The sequence below is a fragment of the Micromys minutus genome, assembly GCF_963924665.1.
Source record: "Micromys minutus genome assembly, chromosome: 4".
Classification (NCBI taxonomy): Eukaryota; Metazoa; Chordata; class Mammalia; order Rodentia; family Muridae; genus Micromys; species Micromys minutus.
In genome coordinates this window covers 3,253,670-3,275,053 of record NC_137973.1, presented here as the reverse complement: position 1 = coordinate 3,275,053, position 21,384 = coordinate 3,253,670, and the positions used below count along the sequence as shown (strand labels likewise).

The following is a 21,384-nucleotide window of genomic DNA, read 5'->3' as shown; positions in this document are numbered from 1 at the left end:
TTTCAGGAGCCCGGAGAATATTCTTTATTTTGATCCATCACCACACTTTAGTGGAGTCTCACTTAGTCTGCTACTGGGACACATGACACTGTCCAGAGTTTCAGGAAGCACAAAAGACACAGGCAGCCCTCCTAGAGGAGAGACTTCCCTGTGGCAGGAGCAGTGGGTCTGACTTGATAAGCAGAAGTACAGGAAAGCATGTTCAGGAATGACAAGCCCTGCCTGTATAAATTAATAAATAAACCAGCTGGTCTGACCACTTCTGTCCAAGCAAATGAAGTTGCAGAAATGAAACCTTCAAGGAGACTCTGTGCATGTGCTGAGGTCCACTCAAGACATTACTCCTAACATTTTAGAGCCTTATGGAATCCTTGATCCTCCATATTTTTCAGTCTTTCCCTTAGAAAATCAATGCTAATAAACAGGATGTTTAAGAGGCGTGAGGGTGGGGGGGTTAAGTGGACACCTCTAATTTTCACCCAGGCAGGAATACTGGGACATACCTTTCTTTAATCTTTGGAATAAACAGTGGGCAGAGAGGAAAGAGATCACAGGAACCTTTTATTTTTGCACACTAAGCCAGCTCATCGGAGATGATCAACGTGAATTGGGAAAGCAGTCAAAATGAGAAGAGGAAGAAGTGGGAGGAATCAAAAGAAACAGCTTTTAGAAAAGGAAAGGGGAAAAAAAAGAAAGAAAGAAAACAGCCAGCTGGGAGCAATGGAGTCAGGGGTGCCTTTGAAACCTGAGGGATCAGGAACCAGGGACTTCAACTTGGCAACTGGCTATGGGGAGGGGCAGCAGGCAGGGTCCATCTGAAAATGCTGACAGCTTTATAGGAAGAACTAAGGGACCTGGGCATGTTAATTCACGTGGTATTTAGCTTTGTTAAAGGACTAGCAGAGAAATGCCAAAGAGCACAGCCTAGCCTAGGTCAGGGTAAAGGTTATCTCAACAAGACATACAAGGCAAAGAAAGCATTTCTGACCCCAACAGGACCACACAGAGTGCTTGCTTGGTCTATGGCAGCTACTTACTCTATAAATTATTGAAAGATGATAAGAAAACAAAGAAGAGGGAGAGAGGAAGGTAGGTTGAATGGGGAGATGGCATTTCCTGGATAAATCCACTCTTTAAAAAAAAATCACCAAAGAAAATCCTGTGCATCAGCTTTGAAGCTCAGCCACTGTACTGCAAAGGAGTGAACGGTAGCCCCACATTCTCTTCTGCTCCAAGCGTAGTCCAGTGCGTCAGCCTTTGGGACATGCCTCACAGAGAATCAAAGATCTGAGGCCAGAGGCTGCTCACAGCGCAAGCCTCTTTCTGGCTGACCACAGTGAGCCTTTCATCTCTGATACCACACAGGTATTCTGACTGGCAGCCAGCAGCCCCATAGTTTCCCCGGACATCCTCACCCTTCCCAGCGTTAAGGGAGCAGTCACTCTCAGGAGCCTGGCAATTAGATAACAGTTGGCTGTAGCGTACCCATTCTTAATAAGTTTGCTAACAGGCCACATGCTAATTAAGCTGGGGGAAATTAGACTTGGAATGTGTGTCCCTGCTGTCCCACAAAAGGAGTTAGAGGAGTCCTCACTATCAGAATTTTAGGCTTAAGTGAACACAAACCTGCATGAAGATACATTTACATGGACACACATGCATACGTGTATAGATGTAGTTATGGGCTAGATCATCTTATCCCAGACTTCATGTACTGAGGCCCTGGCTTCTCCCCTCTGTGTCAGAATGGGACTGCATTTGGAGACAGTCTTTAAAGACATAGCAAGAATAATGAGGCCATAAGTATGAGCACTAACCTAATATGACACACGTCCTTATAATAAGGACCAGGGACAGACATGTGAAGACACAGAGCAGGCCATCTACCAGCCCAGGGCAGCGTCCTCAGAAGAAGCCAAGCTTACTACTTTGATCTCAGACTTTCAGTCTGTATAACTAAGAGAAAATATATTTTTCTCTTGTAGCTATTCAACTACTAGTACATTGTTGTGTAAGGCTGACTTAATACAGGGAGAAAATATAATTTATATTGTTTATAAACTATTGGAGCATGCTAACATCCGAGCTTCTAAAGGTCATTAGTCATGATGAATGTCACTAGATATACTCCCAAGCTGTTATTAATGTTCTATAGGAGGGTGGTGAGTTCCAGCCCAGCCTGAATGACACAGCACAACTCTGTCATAAAACTCAACAGATAGACAACAGTCTACAGATCTGTTCTCTAGGAAGGGATGCTGAATTGTGCCCTGGAGAAAGATTCACATGAAATCTCTTTATTCCTTTTCATAAAGTCATACAAAGTTCTCTGTGGCTCTTTTTTTTAATCATCACACATTAATTATATAAAAAAGTAAGTGTCATTATAACTTATATGACATAGTGTGATAATACTCACCTCCAAATATCATCTTTCTGGTACCCCACCACCACCCCATCCCTTCTGCTTTCATTTTTGTATAAAATGAGTCTCCGTTGGAGACTTTTAGGTACATTTAGTTATTTTCTTTGTGTATCTCATCTCCTAAACTTACTGATTCTTCTTTGAAAGGCTTGCTCATATTCCCGAAAACAGCAACAGCACCTTCAGAGACACCCTGAAGCAGTGGAGAGAGGACCGCACCAGTACACAAAGGCCAGTCAGGGCAACTCGCCTGTAACTAGGAGGATCCTGCATCTTTCGCTCACTCTTTTCCCTCAGCTGGAGCATTTTCGACGGTGAGCTGTGTGTGCATGTCCTCATTATGAAGACCTCTTTGTGTTTGTGCTCTGTAAATGTCATATATCATATACATATCGTGTGTGTGTGTGTGTGTGTGTGTGTGTGTGTGTGTGTGTGTGTGTATTTAAATGCAGATAGGAGGATGTAAAATTTGTACCTCAGGGCTTTTTGTTTACTTGGTCATCTCCATGTTCCTTAAACCCCAGGGCACTTGACCACAGATGTGCAAGTTGCAGCTTAGTGTGAAGCTCCTCCTATCTTTGCCCCCCTTCTTTCTTTTCTCCTCCTGAACAGGATGCTTACATTCTCTGAACCTTGCTTTCCTCACAGAGACAGAGAGAGCAGGAGTGTGGCTCTCCAGAGGAGCTGCCCAATATGAGCTGCATTCTTGGGTTGAAAAAGCACTAGATGCAGAGAAGGTAAACACATCCTACATGCTACTGGCAGAGTTCTGGTGCAACTGAGGAAGTGTTCCTCTGGATGCTTGGTTCTTAACTGCTATGCAAATTGCTCTTCACTTCCCAAGGACTTCACAAGTACCCTCCTTTAAATACAGCTTAAAAAGAAACCCCATTACCATCAGGAGTGCTAGACATAAATTCAATTTAGAAGATCTAAATATCAACTTAAAAAATACTTTGTGACTGTGTATTCTTGTCCTATTGCTGTAAAAATTTTCCAATTACCCAGAAAAAAAAATGGTCAAGTCAATGTCTTCCCAGTGAAGTCAGAACCAAATATTTTTTACTGGTTTCACTTACAACTTATGGTTTCTATTCCATTTGAAAGCACAGCCAGCAGGAGCCAGGAAACATTCAATCATGCAGCTAGGCAAAATGGAGAGTTATCCAACACAGAAAAAAGTCTGTTAGTATCAGAAGCATTTTAAGCATGCACATGCACAGATGGCACTCTGCTTCCCGTGCCTATAATTTATTACTTATTATAGTCTCACAATTTTAACCTGCCACAAGAATGATCTTGGTCCCATATGCACGTCAGCACAGCGTTTGCAACGGCAAATACATCAGGGATTAGACTTACAGATGGCCTTTCTGATGAGAAGAAACTTCTAGGTGTCTACCCTTCAGCTCTGCCAGAAGAACATATTACAAAGAACCCAGCAGGACACTCAGGGCAAACCCATTTTCACACAGCAGACTCTATTCCAGAAACAAAGCCCAGTAAACCAAAGGATGGACCAAGCTTTATTCCTGGGAACAAAGTGAGGGTCTGCACAGGAGAGCTAGGTTCTCTGTTACTCTGCTGTTTCCCCAGTTGGCAGTCAACACACTACATTCATAGGGGCTGGCAATTATCTCCTGGATCCAGAATATTCTGAAATATATAAGCCACAAATTCTAATAATTTTTCATAAATGTTCACACAGGAAACATGTTACTCCAGTATTATATAGAAAGAGTTGTGGTGAAATAGAAAGTTGACAATTCAGCTGATTTTGTCTTGCCATTCTGTGGTAGGTTATTTCTCAAGGTTTTCAGGAAAACAAAAATAAGACAGGAATTTGTAGTCTGCCTGTCCTGATGAATGTTGCTTTTCTTCCAAATAATTCTTCATTACCGTTATTTCTACTATTGGTTACATTAGCATCAGATAATCTGAAATGTGTGCTGTATCTTTTGCTAAGAGATTTTGTTGAGAAATTTAATTCACAGAGAAATTATTTTCAAATATAGTTATTATATATAATACAATCCACAATATAATCAACCAAATGGCACATTGCTATTTCATGTACTACAAAGTGCTTAATTAATTATGCCATAAGGCATATGGTTAATTTTCAAGTAATTACAAGTGTTTTTAGTTTTAGACTCCCTCTCCAGAAAAGTCACATTTTATAAACTTAAAATGAAAATATAAATGAAATAAATTGTTTAGAACAATGTTCTAAAATGTGTTCACATTTAGACTTGAAGTTTCTGGTCCTGTGCTCAGAGTTGTTAGTATCCACACCTTTCTTCTGTCATACTTGTGTTTTGGAAGCAGCACTGTTTAAAAGCACATCCAGCTTTTGTATCTCCCCGCTAGTTGTGGGAGCTAACTCTCAAAGTGTACCGATACACCACTGCGAGCAATGGTGACCTCAGCATCCCAACAGCCTGGCCTGCAGCAATTAAAGTTAAGGATTTAAAAAAAAAGAAAAAAAATACTTCAGAGAATTGATGAACTGTAATTTTAAAGATAGGATATTATAAACCTTTAGTCCCATGGCAATTTATATCTGAAATATTGCAAGCTGAATGAAGGAGGAGGGGGAAGAAGAAAATGTTATTTCATCTATATTCTAGGCATTGTGGTAAAAGCTTCCATGCTCGTTATCTTAGTCCAGAGGAGAGAAAAAATGAGATATTATTAGTCATTTCGATCAACTAAAAATTAACTGTTGTTCAGGTGATTCCATGAGCATTCACAATCCATCTTGCAAAGCTGTAATAAGGGAGGTGGAGCATTGGCCAGCAGTGCTTAGCTCTAAATTTGACCCTAAAGTCTATGACATACACAAAATTATAAATGTCTGAAGTACATGAGATGCAGTTCTGTCTTTTAACACCTACAATGAACTGGGTTCCTGAGGAATCTCCCACAGCAAACCATCTCTGCAAGATGGAGATGAAAAATATTCAACTGAGACAAAAATCACTGGTTCAATTTAAGTTTGTTCATGTTTTTAGGACAAGAGAAGCTACCATTATACCCATCTTTTATCTCATGACAGTAAGACATTTTGTAAAGTGTCTACTGATCTGTTTTTATTTTACTCATTTTTTTGAAACAGAATTCTCACAAAACAAGAAGATCCAAGATTTTATCGTATCAATTTTTCATTTAATTTTGCTGCTTTGGCAGACTGAGAAAGGCTAATGTGGGGGACCTGCTTAGTTTCTCATCACACTGAAGATGGACATCCTCCTGAGTACACAGTTGCTTCAGGCTTCTCTCACCTCAGACCCAGGTCCAGCAGGATTGCCATTCAAAAAATAAATTAAAAGAAAAAAAAAAAAAAACAGAAAAACATCAATGACAAAAGCAGAAAAACAATTACCTCTTTTACCTCGACTTATGTCCATTGCCTCCTCTGTCTTTCTTTTTTCTTTCTCTCACTTTTTTCCTTTCTTCTTTTTTCTTTCTGTATCTCCTTTCCTTTCTGCTTTCTCTCTCTCTCTCTCTCTCTCTCTCTCTCTCTCTCTCTCTCTCTCTCTCTCTCTCCTCTCTCTCTCTCTCCCTTCTTTCTTATGTGTTTGTGTTCACACACTGTTGGATAATTTCATAACAATATAACTGATAATGACAGTATAAATCCAATGTTAAGCTCCACAGCTTCACAATAGCTATTATAGCTGGATAGAATTCCACTGAGATGTAAAGTCTTTGGGTCTGGCTAAACTCACTGTGTAATGCTTTTTATTTGAAACTTCATTACAATAAAGTTTTAATTTAAAAAAGAGTATAATGGAAAGACATATTAGTTAAAAAGTTCTTTGACAAATCATAACCTGAAAAACGTATGAGTCGTGTACTCTGTTGTTAAATTAATAGCCAAAGGATTACATTAAAACTGTGGAGAGCTCTATACATGCCTATAGTCATTGCACATTATTGACAAAAACCAAGATAAAAAAGCAACCTAAGTGCCCACAAATGGACTAAGACGTAGAGAAGCTATGGGAAAAAAATACATGCCATGGAATAGCATCAAGTCTGAAATACTAATATTTTCAAGAATATGGGTAAACCCAGAGAGCTTTACACTTGATTGAATAAGCAAGATGCAGAAAGACACATAGGAGGATCTCATTTTCATGTGGATGGAAAATCAGCCAAGCTCATGAAGCTGTGACAAGAGAAGAGCTTATGTGCCCCAACTCCAACAGGAAGAAATAGAGGATTGGAGGAGAAAAAGAAAAGGGAAAAGCAAGGAAAGAAGAAAAAGAGGAAGGAAGGACAGACCTATACGAGGTGTTACTTATGCTAATTAGCATGGCCATAGTGATGATATGTATATCTTGGTATGTACATGCATCAAATCATTAAGTTATATATATTAAATACATACATTTATTAATTTGTCAATTAGACTACATTAGAACTGAAGAAAAGGAAACAAAAAACTCACCCACTATTATGAAGCTTGTTTCCTGCTAATACTGAATTACCACCCAGCTATCCAAACTCATGTTGAACAACCTAGTGAACCATTTATATACTTACATGAAAAACAAATTCCTCCCTTTAAGAGAAAATAGCCTCTCACTTATGTTCAATCAAGTGTATTTTCTGAGGATTTTTGCAATGCATATATACTACTGTATGTAAGCAAAATGAAGTAAAAAGTTATTTTTCTGTCATATAATCATGCCAAGATTCTACAGGAAATTTTGAAATATATAGATAAATTTTCTCAAGTTTACACATATCCTAGTCAGAGCCTGAGTGGGGTAGATACAGGAAGAGTGGAGGAATATCATTCATTAAGGAGACTTAAGATAATCCTGGTCAATATTTCTTAGTTCGATGTTTTCTGTTTTCACATTCAGGTTTGTAGTTGTTATTAATAACTTTATCATTGTTGGACATAGCTGAGCATCTTTCAAGGTTTGTATCTGTTTCTCCATGTTAATCATCTTCATTTGTTTTTTCTCTTTGAATTTTCTTTAATCTAAACTATTTTATTCATTAACTTTCTAGTTGTTGCCACCTCTTCAGTCCCCTCCTCCCATAGTTTCTCATCACCTTCGGTAGATTTGCCATAAGACACAACCTGCTGAAGAGATTATGATCCTTCTCCTGATAGAAGCAGGATGGAGAAATACTCACTAGGCATGGTGATCTGATAAAAAGTTGGATAATGTACATAGTAGAAGCTCATTTTTTGATAGAAGAAAAATGTTACCAGTTACTGGTAGGATTATAGGGTTTTTTTTTTTGTTTCTTTTATTTTTCTCATAAATGATGTTCTGCTGTGAACACATATCACTTTTGTATTTTGGAACACAAAAAGCAATGTCTAGAAAGGAAGAAATATGCTAGAAATAATGGTGAGCCATAGACACACATGTCCTGTCGGGAAGAGCGGTGACATTGTTTGGTTCACAGCATGTGGGGTAAACACTAGGCAGATTCAGTTTACATTTTAACAAACAAACCTCCAGGTGTAAATCATCCAGAACACAACCACTGAGCTTTGTTAGCTGACAAGAGGAATAACTTCGTAAGCCAAGTGACTATTCAATTCTTCATAGAGCTGATAGGGATTTCTGCAGGGAGCACAGGCAAAGAATGGCCTGGTCCACTGAGGACAGCAGTAAATGTGGAAAATGGAAAGAATCTGATGACAGATTTGGTGGCACTCTCCAGTACTTGACCTCTCCTGCATCTGGAAGAGACCCTGCAGGAATCCAGTCAGTTAAATCAGTGTGAGCTGAGCTCTCGAGGAAAGCAGAACATGTCTTGATTTAACACAGCAGTTCAGAGAAATGAGCTGTAAATTTCCATAAACTGAAGAAATCAGTTACAATGGACAGAGGCAAGACTGGGTGTCTCCTATACAGAAGCTGAGTCACTTTCCTGAGACATCTGAACAATTACGTCTTTTCTTCAGTACTCTGCTTCCACCCCTGGTTCATTCTCTGTATTGACTTCTATGTAATTTTGTAGTTATAACACAGGGTGGGGTTAATATAACCTGGTGTCTCTGTGTAATCGTTAGGATTCCAGCAAAGCAGTAGGGACGAGGAAGGCATTGGGAGAGCAGAAGGAATTTGACCTGGGATAAAATGTGTAATACTTGAGAAAAAAAAAAAAAAAAGCAAAACAGAAACTGACTTAATCTGATGACTGAATGCAATGGGGGAGGTAGTCAGCTAATATTGCTAGAGCTATTGTAAGTGACACATACTTGGTGAGGTAAACTGTGGCTGAAACAGTCGAGCTGCTAGCAGGGCAGATTCCATCAGAAGGCTCTTCTAACATCTGGTATCAGGCAACCCTTCCCAGACTGCATTCCTGTAATGTCACGTGCCATTGTCATTCAGTTTAGGCTTACTGGAGTAAACTTATCTCAAGATCATTATCACAATTACATCCTCAAAGACGTTTCCTTTCCAGTAAAGACACTGAGATGCAGTTATGTCTTTGGAGGTCCCAAGATGTAGCTGTCAATTTGCAGAAAACGTGGCCAAGGAAGAGAGAGGATGGGGAAAGAAGACATGTGACTATGACAGTGCTAGTCATAGCATCATCAAAAAGGACAAAATACTTGGATAAAAATGTAACACATTTAGGTTCTGTATACTCAACACTACAAGGCACAGCTATACAATTAAAGGAATATGTGCAGGGTTTGTGTCCGTGGTTAGAAGAGTCAATACTGTCACGATGAGGACTTTCTTTAGCCTGATGCAGGAATTCAGTACAGTATCTATGAAGTCCTAGCCGTCTTCACTGTAAAAACTGACAAGATGCTTCTAACATTTGTATCGAAACACAACAATAACAACAAAACTTCAATGTGAAAAAAAATGCAGGTATTAAGGAAACTTACCACACATTCATAGTAATGAAGAAAGAAAGTAGTTTTGTAAATGACACAAGTATATAGCAAAAGGAGGAGAAAAGGAGGCTGAAGGGTGCCCTGAGCTTTCCCACCGACTGACCTGACAGTAGTGCCAGGAATTAAACCGAGGAGGGAGTCATTCTGAAAAAAAAAATATTTTGTGAAAACGTGACAATGAAATTTGTTATTTTATGTAATAAATCTAGCCTAATACTAAAAATAGAAGAAAATGGTATTGGGATAACTATATATTTCAAGCATCAGAAATAACAACAACCAATAAATAGAACTCAGGTCCTTACTTCAAATACCACACTGAAAGGAACTCACAAATCTATAGTCATAGAGTGAAATTTAGCACTCAAAAACATATTTTTGTTGTGCTACAATATCTAAGGTACAGCCCACTAAAGAAACAAAAAGAAAAATAGATTTCTTAAAAGTAATTCTTTTACCTCAAAATATATGACTATGTAAATTAAAAGATAAACTGAAACCGAGTAAAAAAAGCATGAAATGATTATTGTGATGAGGATCTTCGTACACAATTCTTAAAGAGCACCGATAACCTTCAAAGAAATGATACGAGACTGAAAAAGTGGGTAAAATATCCAACGATTTTAATAGAGATGTTAATAAAGAAAATAAATGGCTAATAAGTTCTGAGAAGAGGCTGAACCTTGCTAGTCCTGGGAACATAAGTTAAACGCATGATTCCACAACCCTCCACACGCAATACATGTATGATAGAGCAGCTGTCGTACAAACATTCAAGATGAGTTAGGCTATAAATAAGTGAGAAGCATTTGCTTACTAATAGGAATTTAGTTATTTAGTCATAATAATCATATGATAAAATAGCTTGGCAACCTCCTTTCACATGTAACAAAAAATATCATATGTCCAAGAGATTTCACATATATGTGTGCAAAACACATACAGGACTGTTCCTAAGAGTATTAGTTAAAATAAACACCAATAAATTATCAAAACAACTATGACATTATAAGTCAATAAAAATGCTTCTTCATGGAATTCAATTCAACTATAAAAATTAATAAGTCGTTGACACATTCTATGTAAATGATCATCAAAAACCATTCCACAGCATTTAGATAAAGCACTGTACACTGCACTGTTCATGCATGGTACAAAGATATTTCAGTGGTAGATTGCATACGTGGTTCCCTAACATTATAATGGAGATGAAAAATTCCTATTACCTAGTGACATCATGGGTACGATAATGCTCCAGAAGGGAATGATTTGTTTTAGGTGATGTTGGTATAAACAACCTTCCGTGGGATCAGTCACAAAAAAGTATTGCCCAAGGATGGGGGTCTAACTTTATGGTACATGCTTGCCTAGCATTCATGAGGTTCTGGATCTGATCTGCAGCAAAGAAAGAATAAATATTAATAATAACAGTAAGAATAAAGATCAGCACAATGACGCACAGTGCAGGTGAAAACAGACAGCTGTTAGTGACACACAAACACACACACACACACACACACACACTGCATTTTTATCATTATTCAAAGTGTATTCCTTCAGCTTACAAAATGTTGACTTAAAAGATTATGTATGTTATGCCAAGAGCAGCCTTGTCCTCTGGTGTTACCTCATCTACTGATTATAAGGGGCTGAGAGATTGAACTTTGCCATTTAGTTTAAATTCATACACTCTATCCTGACCACACAAAATTGTCTCCTAATCACGACTCTCAGAACATATTGAGAATAAACTGTCATGAGTGTAATTTTACACTTAGGACATGCATAGAGAAGGAACATTTATAGAGACAGAAATGAGATTAGTGGTTGCCTAGGGCTGAAAATATAAATAGGAATTAATGGAAAATGGACATAGAATTTTTGAGGTTATGGGAATGCTATAAAATTAAAATAAAATTCATTTATGGTTGTACAATTCCATAATTTACTAACATCAATGATTTGTACATTCATCTTATAACATATAAATTATGTTTCCATAAAACTGTTTAATACTCTACAGGAAACAAAATATGACTCTGTTGAGAAAGGTTTGGTTTTTTTTTGCAGCCCACAGAGCAAAGATTGGAAGTCAGATGAAAGATTTATTACCATAGCAGACAAAGGCCCCTGAAAGGAGTCTCATGGCGAGATGAGAGAGACCAATGTGTTTTGTTGTTATAAGAGTTTTTCAGAAGGATCTGTGTATTTTCCATTCCAATGCTGCTGGGAATTCAAGGGCTTCCAGAGAAGTCCATGGAAGTGGTCGGTTGCCTGCAGTGTGGAGTGCTGACACAATCAGGGGCTCTAGAGGGATCTCTGAGAGGAGCCGAAACAAAACAAAACCCTTTCCTTAAGTTGTGCCAAGTTCCAAGTTCTTTTTCTGTAGTGATAAAAAGTTTGACTAGCACATCCAAAGCTCCTACTTTGATAATGAGTGAGAGTCTTTGTAATGGCAAGATTGGGGCTACTTGCTTATTTAGGTCTGTGGCTAAAAGAGAGATGAGGACCATTAAAACAACAAAGCAGAAACAAACAAACAGAAACTCTCCTTTTGCCACTAATTACTGAGTGATTTGCATGGAGCTGGGGCACATACTGTCCAGGCTGCCCAGCTAGAAGCAACATTCTATGTTCCCTAGTAGACTATTTTTCTAGGTATGTGGGGGTGCCCTTTTATCAGATCAGGGGTTTCTTGGGTGGACAAGGGGCCAGAAAAAAGCAGTTGGCACTGGCTCTTATGTTTTCCCTTCCATCATCATGAAATCCCTGGGAACCAGGAAGATGCTGGTCTCATTCCCCCAGTCACTGGATCCCAATAGTGCTTTTTCTGGCTTATTCCTTGGCTGATACCACCACCCAGGCCTAATGCTTCCTCAACAACAACAGGGCTGTGGTAGCAGCCTCCAGGTGGAGAAAAGAGAGAGGGTACTTGGATTCTTAATGTTTCTGGCTTTTCATTTTAACTGTGTAGGAGGACGTTATTAAATGCTACTTTAGGTAAATGAGAAAATATGTTCCTTGCAGCAAGCGACTAGCTGATTTTAATTTCCCTGTAATCATTTTTAATCGTTGACTGTCTTCTGAAATTCAAAAGGTTGGCATGTGGGGGAGGAAGGACTCGAGGGGTATGGTTACATAGGCGAGAAACAGGACCAAAGCGAACTGGCAGCTGTCGGGACGGCTGTATAAGGACTTGGTAATGTGGGCTGCTCAACAGTGCACCAGGCTGCCTACCTGCAGATTCACTGTCACTGGGCATAGTTAAATCACCGTTCCAGGACTAGATGTTAAAGTCAAACATGAAATTGTGGAGAATTTGCTTCTCATAGTGGTAGCTGGACCCTTGCAGGTAATGGGAAACATCAAAGTCCTAAGATGACACGGATCTCCTCCCTTGTGCTCCCCAGCCCTGTCTTCTGAAACAGCATGCTGTAGTTCAAGTTAGAGAGATCCTGTTTCCAAATCCATGCTATATGCATGTGGCCTACCCTAGTCAGGGAGAGCAATCCATCTGATATCTTTTATTGGAAAAGAGAAATGATTGCTCTATTGGACTTGAGATTGGACTAAAGCCATCTGGGGCTATAGTAAGAAGGATCTGCTTGATAAGAATGGAAGTCATTAGGGTGACCACGTATTCTAGGAAACAATCTTCTCCCTCAGTGGGAAGGGGATGTTTTCATTCTGCCATTCTGATGCTGCAGTGATTTAGCTATTTAAGTTCCGTGTCCACTGATTCAGGGCTTTGATCCTGAAAATGATCTTTTTAATGAAGAGATGATTAGTTTTTCATATCTCCCACTCAAATTCCCAAGAGAATGTTAAGTGCAGTTTTGTGCTTATATAGTACAAGCAGCTGGCCAGGATGAGGCACGGTAATCACAAGCTGCATATGTGGTGGATCCCCAGGTGAGGCGGCTTCTGAGTGATCTTTTCTTCAACCCCTGCTCCTCTATTTGATCTTGTTGTTCTCTTTTCTAAGAAGGACTGAGGCATCCCCATTTTGGCCTTTCTTGGTTTTGAGCTCCATAATGTCTGTGAATTGTTTCTTGAATATTGGGTATTCCAAGCTTTCTGGGACTAGTATTCGTTTATCAATGAGTACATACCATGCGTGTGTTCTTTTGACACTGGGTTCACTCATGATGGTAGTTTCTAGTTTTAACCATTTGCCTACGAATTTCATGAAGACATTGTTTCTAATAGCTGAGTAGTACTCCATTGTGTAAATGGACCACACTTTCTGTATCCATTCATCTACTGAAGGACATCTGGGTTCTTTCCAGCTTCTGGCTGTTATAAATAAGGCTGCTATAAAGATTGGGGAGCATGTGTCCTTGTTATATGCTGGAGAATCTTTTAGGTATATGTCCAGGAGTAGCTGAGTTTTCAGGTAGAACTATGTTCAATTTTCTGAGGAAACCACAAGACTGATTTCTAGAGTGGTTGTATGAGCTTACAACCCCACCAACAGTGGAGGAGTGTTCCTCTTTCTCTACATCCTCGCCAGCATCTGATGTCACCTGAGTTTTTTATCTTAGCCAACCTAACTGGTGTGAGGTGGAATCTCAGGGTTGTTTTGATTTGCATTTCCCTGATGATTAGGGATGTTGAGCATTTTTTTAGGTGCTTCTCAGCCATTCAATGTTCTTCAGCTGAGAATTCTTTGTTTAGCTCTGTACCCCATTTTTAAATAGGATTATTTAATTCTCTATAGTCTAGCTTTCTGAGTTCTTTGTATATATTGGGTACTAGCCCTCTATCAGATGAAGAATTGGTAAAGATCCTTTCCCAATCTGTAGGCTGTCGTTTTGTCTTCTTAACAGTGTCCTTAACCTTACAGAAACTTTGCAATTTCATGAGGTCCCATTTGTCGATTCTTGATCTTAGAGTATAGGCCATTGGTGTTCTGTTCAGGAAACTTTCCCCTGTGCCTATGTGTTCTAAACTCTTCCCCACTTTCTCTTCTACTAGTTTCAGTAAACCTGATTTTATGTGGAGATCTTTGATCCACTTGGACTTGAGCTTTGTACAAGAAGATAGGAAAAGATCAATTTGCATTCTTCTGCATGCTGACTGCCAGTTGAACCAACACCATTTGTTGAAGAGGCTGTCCTTTTTCCATTAAATGTTTTCAGCTCCTTTGTCAAATATCAAGTGACCATAGGTGTGTGGGTTCCTTTCTGGGTCCTCAATTCTGTTCCATTGATCTATCTGCCTATCTCTGTACCAATACCATGAAGTTTTTATCCCAATTACTTTGTAATATAGCTTGAGATCAGGGATGGTGATTCCCCTAGAAGTGTTTTTTATTCTTGAGAATAGATTTCGCTATTCTAGTTTTTTTGTTATTCTAGATAAATTTACAAATTGCTTTTTCCAACTTTATGAATAATTGAGTTGAAATTTTGATGGGGATTGCATTGAATCTGTAGATTGCTTTAGGCAAGATGGCCATTTTTTACAATTTTGATTGTTCCAATCTATGAGCATGGGAGATCTTTCCATCTTCTGAGATCTTCAATTTCCTTCTCCAGAGTCTTGAAGTTCTCATCATACAGATCATTTGCTTGGTTAGGGTCACACCAAGGTGTTTTATAGTTTTTAAGACTATTGTAAAAGGTGTCAATTCTCTAATTTCTTTCTCACCCTGTTTATTCTTTGAGTAGGAAGTTGGTTGATTTTTGAGTTAATTTTACATCCAGGCACTTTGCTGAAGTTGTTTATTAGCTGTAAAAGTTCTCTGAGGAAGTTTTATGGGTCACTTAAGTATACTATCATATCATCTGCAAATAGTGATATTTTGACTTCTTCCTTTCCAATATGAATCCCTTTGATTTCTTTTTATTGTCTAATTGCTGTGGCCAGGACTTCCAGTACGATATTGAATAGGTAGGAGGACAGTAGGCAGCCTTGTCTTGTCTAGTCTCTGATTCTAATGGGATTGCTTCAAGTTTCTCTGCATTTAGTTTGATGTTAGATACTGGTTTGCTGTATATTGCTTTTACTATGTTTAGGTATGGGCCTTGGATTCCTGATCTTTCCAAGACTTTTATCATGAATGGGTGTTAATTTTTTTCCAATACTTTTTCAGTATCCATTGAGAGGATCATGTGGTATTTTTCTTTGAGTTTGTTTATATGGTGGATTACGTTGATGAATTTTTGTATGTTGAACAATCCCTGCATCCTTGGGATAAAACCTATTTGGTCATGGTGGATGATTGTTTTGATGTGTTCTTGGATTCGGTTTGCAAGAATTTTATTAAGTAATTTTGCATCGATGTTCATGAGAGTAATTGGTCTGAAGTTCTCTTTCTTTGTAGAGTCTTTGTGTGGTTTAGGAACGAGGGGTAGTGTGGCCTCAAAAAATGAGATGGGTAATGTTCCATCTGACTCTATGTTGTGGAATAGTTTGGAGAGTATTGGTATTAGGTCTTCGATAAATGTCTGATAGAATTCTGCACTGAGCCCATCTGGTCCTGGGCTTTTTGTTTTGTTTTGATTTTCTGGTTAGAAGGCTTTTGATGACTGCTCCTATTTCTTTAGGTGTTATGGGACTGTTTAGATTGTTTATCTGATCCTCATTTAACTTTGATATCTGGTATCTGTCTCGAGATTTATTCATTTCCTCTAGATTTTCCATTTTTGCTGAGTATAGGCTTTTGTAATAAAACCTGATGATTTCTTGGATTTCCTCAATTTATGTTGTTATGTCTCCACTTTCATTTCTGATTTTGTAAATTTGGATATTCTCTTTTTGCCCTCTAGTTAGTCTGGCTAAGGGCTTATCGATCTTGTTAATTAAAAAAAAAAAAAACAAAACAACAACAACAACAACAAAGCTCTTGGTTTTGTTAATTCTTTGAATGGTTCTTTTTGTCTCTATTTGGTTGATACCTGCTGAGTTTGATTGTTTCCTTCTGTCTACTCCTCTTCGGTTATCTGCTTCTTTTTGTTCTAGAGCTTTCAGCTGAGCTGTCAAGCTGCTAGTGCATGCTCTCTCCAGTTTCTTTTTGGTGGCACTCAGAGCTATGAGTTTTCCTGTCAGTTCTGCTTTCATTGCATCCTATAAGTTTGGGTATGTAGTGGTATCATTTTCATTAACGCTTAAAAAAATTCTTAATTTCTTTCTTTATTTCTTTCTTGGCCAAGCTATCACTGAGCAGAACATTGTTTAGTGTTTATGTTTATGTGGGCTTTTTGTTGTTTTTGTTGTTATTAAAGACCAGCCTTAGTCCATGGTGATCTGATAGAATGCAATGGAGTATTTTGAATTTCTTGATCTGTTGAGGGCTGTTTTGTGATCGACTATATGGTCAATTTTGGAGGAGGTACTGTAAGGTTATGCCTAATCCTGTAGAAACTTGATGCCTTAGGGAAGGGGATGTTCAGGGGTGGAACCCTCACAGAGGCAAGAGGGCGGGTGTGAAGAACTCTGGAAGGGATGCCTGGGAGGGGGCAGCATTTGAGATGTAAATAAACTACTTCAAAAATTAAACAAATAAAAAATGGCACCAGTAAAATGCCAGGCACAGCCAATTCCTTTAGTCATTACTACCCAGACAAAACACTCCTTTCAGTGAGCACACAGCCTTCCATTTAGCCAAAGAATGGAGAGATTCTGCATTTGAGAAGGATTTGAGAAACATCAGGAACAAAATACCAGACTTCATATTCAAAGAGGGCTACGGGTGATGCTGGAGAGACAAACTCTTGTCACTTGTTAACTTAAACTCATTCTACTAAAACTTATAGACACCTATATTTCCTGAAATTACTCACTCAACAGTCTAGATGATGCTTTTTTTTCTAGGGAGCATGCAATGTGGAAGAGAAATCTCACTACTCTTGCATTTAAGCAAATTTGTACCACCAGTTTCCACACTTTGAGGTGTGGGAATAGTAAGAAACTTAACACTAAAAATCCCCTTTCAGCTTGAATGAATGAGAGAGAAAAGTGCAAAGGTAACCACCCACTGCACCAGGCAGACTGAGACACTGCTACAGGAGACCTGGGAAGTCCCAAGGGAGAAAATGCCTGGGATATTTTCATTATCACTGAAGCGGGATTAGGACAATCTGTGTGGAAGAGAGACATCCTGATGAACCTTGAAACATGAGCATCATATTCTTAGAGGTACCAGAGCCCACTGTCAGATAAGACTAAGGCAATCTAACTTAGAATAGAGCCTGACAGAGATGCATGCAGAAGTTGGAAAATGCTGGGCAAAGCAGAACATGGCAGGTGGTGAGGGAACAGTTTGCTGGCCTAGTGAATGTTTAAGATGAAGATGGATCAGGAAGGAAGCTTTGGGATAAGTACTAGAGAGTCTTAATTGCCAGCTTAACTCAATGTAGGAGGCAAAGGGACTCTGATGGGTACCATGTCTGGGTGGGACATATGTCACATTTTTGAAAATTTTGATTACCACTGTCTGTAGCAATTCTACCTCGTGCCTCAAGTCTGTGCCTAGTTTGTTTCCATGACAGTGATATGTATAGTGCATTTGTCCCTAATGTGCCACATTAAATCACTTCAATCTAATGATATTAATAGCCTCAAACTGTAAATATAATCTGGCTCATAGAATCCATATGGATAATGGAAAGTTCAAAACTAACAATTTTAAATAAAGGAGCTAGAATGAAAGGCTTTGTTGGAACAAAGTAGCCTATAAATAGTTGTGCAGGACATATAAGCCACACACTGAAAAGCCCTTCAACTAATGGGCTGAGTGCTCCATCAATCAGCCAGAGCACAGAGAGGGGGCTGAGTGTCACCCACATAGTCAGTTCAGCAGGGAAAAGGGAGAGAACCTGCTAATTAATCTTCACATCCAGCTGCTGCAACAAAGCTCACTGTGGTTTCTATTTTATCTGGGAAATTGGTATTAAAAATGACAAGAAAAGAACCTGTCTGCTTGCTTTACAAACTACATCACCTTACTCCAGAGGCCAAGTCAGAAAATGTCATTGGGTTTTGCTGCTTCAGAAGGCTGGGAGAATGGAATTCAGGGGAAATAGGCTAACCTTCCCAAACCACCTCTGACCCAGATGGGAAGGAAGGCTGAGTCCATAGCCTTCCTTCTACATGGTCCACAGTGATCTCATGAAGACTGGGAAGGAACTGCAAACAAGCCAAGAGAAGAGCTTGGACTCAGTCAACATGGTGGAGCAGCGGACACTGAAGCTGTTTAGAGAGCTCTGGGGACTATTTCTGCCTTTTGATGGTTAGCTAGGGAAAAATCCAAACAAATCCATTCCCTACCACCCTGAGAGAATAGGTGCAGCCTTCAGCAAGAGATCTGCATGTAGTGGACAAACCTATAGCTTAGTGACTGACCTTGAAGGACCTCCCAAGGGTCCAGTTCTGGCTACTTCATGTATTTTCTGCTGAGATTAAGCATAAAAGGTCTTAGTTGCCTCTAATTTCTCAAATATATTATTCATATAAGCCCCTTGTGATGGTTTGTTTATGCTCAGCCCAGAGAGTGGCACTATTAGAAGGTGTAGCCCTGATGGAGTAGGTATAACTTTGTTGGAGTAGGTGTGTCACTGTGAGTGTGGGCTTTAAGACCCTCACCCTAGCTGTCTGGAAGTGAGTATTCTGCTAGCAGCCTTCAGATAAAGGTGTAGAGCTCTTAGTTCCTTCTGCATCATGCCTTTCTGGACTCTTCCATGCTCCCACCTTTATGGTAATGGACTGAACCTCTGAACCTGTAACCCAGCCTCAATTAAGTGTTGTCCTTATAAGAGTTGCCTTGGCCATGGTGTCTGTTGACAGCAGTAAAACCCTAAGGCACCTCCCATTACTACTTATTCATTTGTTTTTAATATTTTGTTTCTCAATGAAACCAGTGATTAATTTCTAAAATTTATAGACCTCCTTGCAGTAAGTAAAAAAATCTTCAGGTCTTTGATGTAAAGGGTATTGATTTTTTTCTTTGCAACCTCTAGAGACAGAGACAAGAAATATTCCTTTTATTTCTTCTTTGTTGTTGTTTGTAAAGCTAATTAGTAAAACCTTCCTCTACAGCACAGATCTCTCTCATCTACCACTATGGTCAGGACACTCAGCTCATTTGCCTTACCATTTTATTGATACATCACATACTTTCCCAAAAGTAATCCTGTGGCTTGGACAAGAACTTTTATAGTTCAGAAAGATCCATGGTTTCTCAACTTGACTGGGTACCATGGTCACCATATGCGACAGATGATTGGTCTCTGTCCTGAGAATTTGTGCCTCAGTTTGTCTGAGGTGGCTTCTAATTAATACTGTATATTTTTGGAAGTTCTCAGTTTTGAATCATGCTGATCTACCTAAACAATGTGGCTGAGATGTGTCACAATTTACCCTTCAGTACAGAGAAGAAACCAAGACACCTGTCAAACACATGGCTTCTCAGAAGAGAGGGAACAAAACCAAGCTTCTTTCAGGAAGAAAGGGATGAGGGTGGCTGATGAATAAGAGCCTCCAGAGTCATCTGGGTTGGATGTTTGGGTTGATTTCAGAGAGCTAGGTAAGCTGTGCAGGCTGCACCAATTCTGGCTTCACACTCACTTGGCTAACATCTTACTGGCTAACAGTAACAGTCTCTTGTTGATACTGATAAACACACTGAACATGGGCACAGAAGCCTGTGGGGCAGCGATTACTAGCCACAGAACCCAGAACAGCCTGTGTGGAGGATGCAGTTACCCTGGGACGCTGCAGGGGAAAGCATTTGTGATCAGCAATGCATTTTATTTCAGTTCAGTATTATGGAAAAATACTCCCCATTCTTTGAGATAATGTGGTAAAGCAATATAAAAACTGGTGGGGGCCAAGGAAAGAACTTTTAAGGACAGTCCAAATGAAGGAGCAAGACTGCACCCAGAAATGATCAATGGCCACTTTTGGACTGCTACCTCAAATTGAAATAAAATATATAGACTATAAGATAGGCCTGACACAATTACTTTCCATTCATAGGAATTGAATTAAAATTTCTGTACATTAGGCCAAATACTAATACCACGTGGTAACATCAAAATTCTCAATGGTCTTTTAATTTGGGCTTTGCTTGGCTATACCTTAGAAGATGTGAATTGCTCCCAGAACATTTTTAGAGTGTTTTTTTTTTTTTTTTTAAATTATGTATGCATTTGTATGTGGGTGTGTGCACATGAGTGCGAGTATCTACAGAGGCCAGATACTTCTGAAGCTGGAATTACAGAGTGTAAACCATTTGACATGTATGCTGGGAGCTGAACTCAGGTCTTCTATAAGCACCACGATCTCATAACCACTAAGGTCTCTCTCCAGACCTCCCTGTACTATTTTGATTTTCCTCGTGAGTGATCTGAACGCTGGTTGTGTTAGACGGAAATGTCAACATCCTTTACCTGAACATAAAGGTAGAATCGTTGAAGGATGTGTGTCTTGTTCTAGTAGCCCAATAGACACAACACAGAAACAGTAAGCAATGTGAACCGAGAACTGTCATTTCTACAGCACCCTTTCATCCTAACAAAGGCATTAAGAATTGAGTCTTTCTTGACATTGTCAATTAGACAGTGAAGATGTATATATAATATATCTTGGACACTAAGCTTTCCATAGCTACCTGAGCCATGGTTGTCTCCACTTCCTGTATATTTGAAATAAGTTAAGTCATTTCCAGTCTGTGTTTCAGTTCTGGGGAGCAGTTTCTTTGAAGGCAGCTCAGTAATGCCATATGTTGATAGAAGAGAAAATGTAGAAGATAAAATATCATCTTAATGCTGCACTTCAACCCAAGGGTGTAAACAGCTTAGAACAGAGGGCTAGCAAAGCCCAATCCGTTTGCCGTGCCTGTCTCCCACTGACTTAGGAAGAATTTAAAACTCCAAAGGAATAAACAACACAAGAGCAAAATTGTTGGTTTATCAAATATACACAGTGTTGCTCTGCTTTCTGCCTAGCGGGCAACAAAGGGAAAGGAAATACTCATAACCAGAAAAGACACAGCATCCCTTTCTATAGAGTCTTTGAATTAATACGAATGTCACTTAAACGTCTGTGTCAGACACAGAAAGAA

The 21,384-nt window shown here is 39.2% G+C and overlaps 1 protein-coding gene across 3 annotated transcripts in view; it reads right to left on the bottom strand.

The window, feature by feature from the left end:
* The window catches only part of KCNAB1 (potassium voltage-gated channel subfamily A regulatory beta subunit 1), a gene marked incomplete at its 5' end in the record, with an annotated part of 412,738 nt that overhangs the window by 264,227 nt on the left and 127,127 nt on the right, over window positions 1-21,384 (bottom strand). The gene's annotated exons all lie outside the window — the stretch shown is intronic.